We start from the raw sequence: 8,500 nt of genomic DNA on the forward strand, positions 1-8,500 counted from the left end.
ACACCCTATTCTACTACGAGAAAATCTCCTTTTGAAGTCATAAGAAATTACCGACACCTTCTTCTTGACTTTCATACAATGTACTAGTAGATGATTTTACTAGAGACCATACCCATATTCTTCAATAGGTTCATAAAGCTATCACTAAATCCCAAACACAATATGCAACCCAAGCCAATAATAGACATAAGGTAGTGACTTTTCAAGACCGTGATTATGTTTGGCTTTGCATAGAAAAGAGAATATTGAGAAGCGTAGAGAAACACCCAACAATTAAATTAGCTCCTCAATTCTACAATCCATTCAATATTCTCATGAAGATTAATGCCAATGCTTTCTGTTTGGATACTGCATCCTATTGGCATATTCATAACTCTTTTCATAGTAGTCTATTGAGATCATTTTAAGGCACACTTCCCATATATCTAGTCTATGATGTACCCTCTATTGCATGAAGAAGATTCTAAGATCATAGAACCTAAAATTATTTTAGATCATAAGCAACCAACAATAAGAAGAGGAGATAATTGTCAGAGATATTTAGTGAAGTATAAAGGTCACCCACTGATGAGGCTGAGTGGCTCCCTAATCATGCCCGCATTGTGTTACCTATAATGGCACAAGGCTTGGAATCTTATTTTTTAGGCTTAGTAGAAGTATCAACCTTATTTATATTATTGTTATGGTTATTGCCCTTAAGTTTGTCAAATCTTTTTATAGAAAGAATTTTGATTTCTAATTGTCAGCCTTCTTCGCATTATTGTCATGGTTATCGCCCTTGAGTTTGCCAAATCTTTTTAGAAAGAATCTCGATTTCTAAGGTCTTTTCACTTGATGAGATTGGGGTTATTTGACTCATTTGGAAATCTATCCCTCCTGTCACAGTTCATGGCTAAAGATATGGTAGTGCTAGGGAGAATGTGGATAAAACATATTCACTTCAGCTCTAATAGTGTATCTTGTTGAAATGTGCAATGTAAAATGTGTGAGTGAATCTTGGGTTTGAGTGTGTGAACGCACCCTAGAGGTGCTAGATATTACCTTTAACTGTGTGGATGGATAAGAGTGCCACATAGGTGGACACATGTATGGATATTTGGGCTTGAGGCTCTCTCTCTCTCTCTCTCTCTCTCTCTCTCTCTCTCTCTCTCTCTCTCTCTCTCTCTCTCTCTCTCTCTCTCTCTCTCTCTCTCTCTCTCTCTCTAGTCTCATGGAGTTCTTGGTGTAGTATAACCCACCATAGTTTATGCTTAATCTATGTTGCACAACACCATGATCAATCCCATATTAGGATTTTCAACATGGTATCAGAGCTAGGATGGGCTCTTGATCATGGTGGATATCTATGTATGTTTTCTTGTTTATAAGTTTATTTGATTAACCATTATTTTCATTTTATAAAAAATATTTAAGCACACTCATATTAATTATGATTTCATTATGAGAGAGATTATGTTCATGGTGATCCATTTGGGACATTTTTGAGATTTTAGAGCTACTACACAAGCTGAAAATACAGATTTTAACAATGTGAAGACCTTTGGAGTCTACATTATCAACAAGGAAGTTTCCAAGGAGACAATGATGTCTCAAAGATAAGTTGGTTTTGAAGTTTTCCTCAAGTTTATGAGCATAGGAAATTCAAATATGTGTTTGGAGCATTACAAGAATGCTCTACGTGAGAAGGGTTGCTATATGGTAGGATTAATGAATCCTACATTTCTTGCATTACAACAAGGAGCATGTGTGGAGGTGCATGCTTGTCAAGATGATGGAAAGTGATATGGTGGACTCAATGGAGTCCACATGTGTGCATTAAGAAGAAGATGCACTCATGTACATGCCCATAATGATGGGCATAATGTGGTGAAAGCGGTTATCAATTTTCACATGCTTGGCACCTCATGGTTTCTCTATGGAAGAAACTTTTATAACAACACCCTTGGATTAATTTCATCCAAAGGAGAATCATGTATAAGATTTAAGCTCATATTGAAGCTTACATTAGTCGAGCTAGAGGCTACATTTACAGGTTTTTAAAGGCAACAATTTGCAGCAATGGGGGTAGCTACATTTGAAGAACATTGGAGAGCTCATAGTATTGGCCATCTCAATGGCTATGGAAGAGTTGGAGAAGCAGTAGAACCTACCTTCAGAGAAGAGCACAGACGAGAGAGAGCTTGTGAGAGCAAGCATGAAAGAAGAGCACACATACAAGAGTGGGTCTACAAAGAGTTGACAAGGTCAGAGGAGGAATATTTGGCATTGCCATGAAATTTTCAGCTCTATCAAGATAAGTTGACCATGAGAATAGAATCTGGTGTTATAGAAAATCAGAGAAGGAGGCCATGGTGTACATAAGAAAGTGCGGCAAAGGTCCACATGGATGCCATAGAGGTAGCAAGCAATGAAAAGATTTAAGCAATGGTGGTGGAATTGAAGTTCTTAGCAAAGCTCGAGAAGATCAGCTAGAGCTTAGCAAGAAATCACAGGTTACAAAACAGTTATGGTGGCAAACTTGTGTAATAAAGCAAAGCTGGAGAAAGCACTATAGTAGCACATCAGAGTAATGTAGTAAAGAGAAGAAGAGGGGATCCCATGTGGCTATGGGTGGCAAACTCATAGCATAGAGAAGCTTGCATCAGCACAGCAAAGCTCTAGCTATGGCGATGCACAGGGCCGCAAGCAACTCATGGAGAGAGTTGAGTGCATAGAAGAAGATGATGAGCTGGAATCTGGCATGTTGTAGACTTGCAAAGAAATGCATCATGGCGCATAGGAGAGAAACCATAAAGAACATGTTCACACACAAATGAGCTTTGTAATTTTTTATTTTCACCCTCAATTTATGAGGGTAACCGTACTCAAGCTCGTTGGAAGCTCAAAATAAGGAATTGTATTCATGTGTTGATCTTGATACATTCGAGATGTTGTGAGAGAAATTGGTTCGTCACATCAGGTGCCCAGCCTAAGCCAAGGGTCTCAAAATGGTTGTATAGTGGTGTGCATAAGTTTTGCACAAATTGGGTGCACATGGGTTGGTTCCTTTTCCCAGGCACATGAATGTCAAAAAAAACACTCGGTGGTTCTGCCAGAGCAAAGTGGAGCTCAGAACGGACGTGGTGTCCAAGTTGGCTACACACACACACACATGTTGAACTCTCCAATTTGCAAGGGGGAGTGTTGAGATTGGCAATGCCAAATTATCGGGGGTGAAACTTGAATGGTAATTTGGTTAAAGAGATTGTATGCACACACCCAAGTTTACGTTGAGGAGGGGTGTTGAAATGTGCAATGTAAAATGTGAGTGAATCTTGAGCTTGAGTGTGTGAAGGCAACCTAGAGGTGCTAGATATTATCTTGAGTGTGTGGATGTGAACAAGATATTAACATAGATTAAGCATAAACTACACTGGGTTTTACAAATGTGATCTTCTTCAAAGTCAGATGATTCTAAATTAGCATGTCTTCTACTCCTCCTTCTATAAGAAAGATGGTGTTCTAATACCCTTCTCAACTCCCCTTTTTAGTGGGTATTTGTGCATGAAGTGCATTGAGTTGGACTTGAATAGTGGGTGGTTACAGGTTGTAAGCCATGCTAGAGAAATTTTAAGGAAAATAGAGGAATGATGAAAATAAGTTGTCAAAGAAAAATAAAGCAATAAATCCGCTTTTTTTAGTCAAACAATGGACTTGAAAAAATTTATGCATGAAGTGCATTGAGTTGGACTTAAATAGTGGGTGGTTGCGGGTTATGAGACATGCTAGAGAAAATTAAGGAAAATAGAGGAATGATGAAAATAAGGTGGAAAAGAAAAATAAAGCAATAAATTGTCTTATCTTTCGGTTGAACAATGGAAGAAAAAATTAATGTGCTGCCTTGAGTTTAATTGCCTACAAAAGTCAAAATTTGATGTATGTTTGATAAACAAGACTAGTGCCAATTAGCTCCAAATCCAATAGCCGAAGCGGTAATGAAGCTAGTCAATCTTCAAAAGTTTTTCAAATGGTGCACGGAAATCATCTTTAAGTTGTAATTGCAAGCTGAACATGCAATCTAAAGATATTTTCTTTAATTTGTAGGCTTATGAAACCTTATGCAATAACTGACTCTTTGTAGATGTCCTCCTTTAGTAAAATGGTAAGATTTTAAAAGGTTTAAACACCCAAAAAGTTAATTTTAATATGTATAAATGAGGGCATGGTGTAAATCCATGTGCTAAAATCATAAAAATGAGATTAAGGTTTTGCAAGCTCCCAACAAAGCTCACGCATTTGTCACCTATAACTAGGAGATTGTTTACCCATTTTATGGTTAACAAGGTTACCACACCTAATGATATACCAAAGCATAGTAATCTAAATCAAATGTTAAGGATGGACATACCAAACTCGTGTACAAACAAGCCATGAGTAATCTACATCAAATGTCAAGGATGGACATACCAAACTCATGTACAAACAAGCCATGAGTAATCTACATCAAATGTCAAGGATAAACATACCAAACTCATATAGAAACAAGCCATGAAGCAATGGTGTCCAAATCTCAAACTTGGACAGGCACCCATAAAGGTCCAAATTAATGGTATTTCTCGCTCTCCAAGAGCATGTGGTAGTGAGTTAGGATGTGTTACCTAGTGTTATAATGCAAGCAATGGTGTCCAAATCTCAAACTTGGACAGGCACCCATAAAGGTCCGAATTAATGGTATTTCTCGCTCTCCAAGAGCATGTGGTAGTGAGCTAGGATGTGTTACCTAGTGTTATAATGCAGCATCAATGTAATTTGAGATGAAGCAATGTACAAGTAATAGGCCAAATAGAAGCTTTTGGCACCTACCCAACCACAATTTAAGTGGCATGCATATAAGGCAATTCCTCTTGGTACATCATCTTTACTTCAGCAAAATACTCTACAAATGAATTAGCACAAGACACAAAGCCCTCAAACCCTAAAAATCCAAGAACTCACATCAGAAAGTACAGTGCACCCTTGGCCCAGAATGAGACCAAACAAGGGGTAGAAATTATTAAGGATGTAACAAGACCGTCACTCCAATGCTTTTACTATCATGCACTATATAAGATAGTAGAATGCCATGTCTAGAACATGCCATATTTAGCAGTACCGATACTTTAAAAGCCCTAAGTGAACGATGTGTGTTACACCACTTATTCAAAGATTGTCCAAAATTAAATACAATAATACAATCAAAGCTATACCACTCAACATTGTTAGTGTGCATAATGGACGGTTAATCACCATACCATTAAATGTGTTAACATAGCTGCAACCTAAGGTACGAACTAAAACAAAATTTTCCAATGCTGAAACTTCAAAATTGGTCGATGAAAACATTGTGACACATCAGATCAATGAGGATAAAAAGTTGAAGAATGAATCCCAAAAATCGACGGCGGAAACTAAATGAAGACAAACAAGCCAACCAAAATCTTAACCAAAGAAAAGGGATCTGGGACCTCAAAAACGAAACGAAACCAAGGATAAGAAAAAGGTGGAGGTTAAAACAAGCTTAAATGAGGATAGGAAAATCAAAATAGTATCACCATAGTCAACTCTCAATGTGGGAACCTCTGCTACACAAGAAACATCAAAACTTGCATGTGAAACTATTGATGTTGCTGGCAATGGCAAAGTTTCTTTTTTGCTAGTAGGCAAAGAAACTGGGATGCAAGGGCTATGTGGAGGGACACAAACAAAAACCCAAAACAAAACTTTGTCCTATGCCACCACATGGGAAAACAAGAGATTAGAAATATGAACCCCCTCCCCAACAATTTTTTTTAAACCACTACTAACAATTCTGGGGATGAAACATGGGAGAGCATGGTGAGAATGGTTGAATGGTGGATCGAGTCACCCGTCGACTCCTCCCCATCAACTTCCCAAATGTTCGTGCAAGACAAACAAGACAAACCTAAGGATTATCAATTTCCCTTTCAAAATGAGCTAAATTTGCCAAATGAAACTCAACCTCTAAGACAAGTGAACTAGGGAGAACTAAATCTATTGTACGAAGGTGGAAGGATGTCATTGGATTATTGTAGTGTTAAGCTAGAAGCAAATGAAACTAAAAGTGTCTTGCAAATGAGACACAAATGTCAACATAACAAATCAAAAGGGGTAAATATTGAATGTGTCTTTGTACACATTTAATGTTGTGGACTATGGAAATGACCTTCAAACTCTTGATCCACCTTTCATGAATAATTGTAGAGTTGAAAGTGTCATAGAGAATATGAGCTAAGGGGGGCTGAAGGTTAAACGAATGAATCTAGAAGTGAATGGGAATCATTCACCGAAACATCTATGCTACCTCTTGAGGATCCAATCAACATTTGGCTACATTTCCTAGTGGGCAAAAACATTCAATGAAAACAAGTAGTGATTAGCCTCAACACTACTCACAAGAAGAACTGTGGCATCTTTAGGCCATCCCATGCTCACTCCTAGTAGGCAAATAAATGTACTAGATGTTGATGGCCAAGACCTCAAAGTCTAGCGTTATTTCTCACACACAATTCTCACTGAGGATGATAACATTGAATGTGAATCTCAAGTTACTCTTGAGGAGCTAGAAGAGGTTATCCTTGGTGGTGATTGGTTGGTCAACACCTAGTACTCCATTGATGAAATCACGCAAACTATCCTCTTAGAGACCCTTGAAACATCCTTCGCATTGCTCTTACGATTAGAGAAAACCTTGTCTGAAAGTGAAATTATAGATTCTGAACACATCTTGCCAAAGCCAAAACAGCTTAAAGGTCACCAACTTGAAGCTTCATAACCTAAGACTCCCTAACTTGAACCATTTCAATGGATTCCTAGAATAGAAATTGGCTTTAAAATAAGCTTGGGAGTTAAAAGCATCCAATCTCAAATCTATCCTTATAGGTAAAATAATCTTATGACATATGAGCTATGGCATTGTATAGGCGAGCCAAGCTTGCAGGCTCATGAATGGATTCCATGGGGCATGCCATGTCTAGGATCTTTTGAATACATAGTTTATAAGGATTCTAACCCCTTGCAATGTAAGATTTATGTGTTAGACTATGTGATGGAAGCGGATTTTATCCTAGGAAGGGGTTGGGCTACCTTGGTGCAAGCTATACCAAACTTCATGAGCCAAACATGTGCCATAAAGATTTTTAACAAAGTGGTGGTGCTATTTTGTGACACGGATGAAATAACAGTCAATACTTTTTATGACCTTGGCTAAAAGAGACAATTGGCTTCTACATCAAAAGTCACTCCTGTTGAAGACCCACCCTCTCTATCAAAGATCTTTTGTGAATGAAATCTCTAAATAAGCTAGGAACCAGTCCCAAATCTACATATTCAGAGTCCTCAAGTTGCAGAAATCCATGAAGGTGACTATTCGATTTATCTAAAGCTCATAGTAAGGGGGCTACATCTTTTGAAGGAAGAACCACCTAGGATATTGCCACTATGTCTCAAGAACTTCCTAGGATATAGCCATTGTGTCTCAAGAACCTCTTCTACAAGTGTCACCAAGTAACCAACAAGATCTCAACCACAAAACCTTGTCTACAACAACTACTCCTAGAAACAATTCCCAATCACCAATGGTGGCACCAATGGTCAAACCCATGTCTAATAGAGAATCCAAGGATGAAATTTTACTACAAGAAAAAATCCTCAATCGACATCACTGAAAAAATAAAAGACTCACACCAACAGGATCCTCATCTCATCAATAACCCCTCTATTGCCAACTTCACAACCCTTAACCATATCAACCAAGGTTATCAATGCTACCGACAAAGAAGAAACTATCATCACGACCTCGTCAAATGATAACCTCTCTTGCTAAAGTCCCTAAGTCTACAATAACAAAAGAGATCGAAGTCACAATTGGATCTAGTAAAATTCAAGACATAGCCTCAACATTGGCAGTCCCTCCTCTGTTGAAGACCCCAACCTCATCATCAATTCTTCCATAACCAATAACAGAAGCCTAGCCCACTAATGTTAAAACAAGTATAAAGGCTTTAGTTCTAATAAGGAAACCTCATCCTCAACCACTAAGAACACCATCAAGATATTTTCAAAGCATCAAAAAGTGGGTGGAAAAGAAAATGATTCAAGCATAAGGATTCTATGAGGGTAGCAATCTTGTTTGGCTACATACTCAAACAAAGCTACATCACAAAGACAAATTCAAAGGCCTGATAAGAAGAAGAAGATAAAGCAACCTCAAACATGGTATTCAAAGCAATTAAACGAGAAAATGCCAGTAAGGAAGTGTGGATATCCCAATGGTAATACTATAAGCCCAAGGCTATCATGAAGGTGCAACCTAAGTTTAGATCCTAAAAAGGTACACCGTGCTCCCAAAGAAGAAAAAATATGCACCCAAGAATTCTGCACCAAAAAGGAAAACCCATCAATCAAGATACAATGCTTAAAATCAAAGGATTCATGGGCTCCTTAATTTTCTCACTAAATCTTC

Source organism: Cibotium barometz, chromosome 15, assembly GCF_041138505.1.
Source record: "Cibotium barometz isolate CiBa-2024 chromosome 15, ASM4113850v1, whole genome shotgun sequence".
Lineage (NCBI taxonomy): Eukaryota > Viridiplantae > Streptophyta > Polypodiopsida > Cyatheales > Cibotiaceae > Cibotium > Cibotium barometz.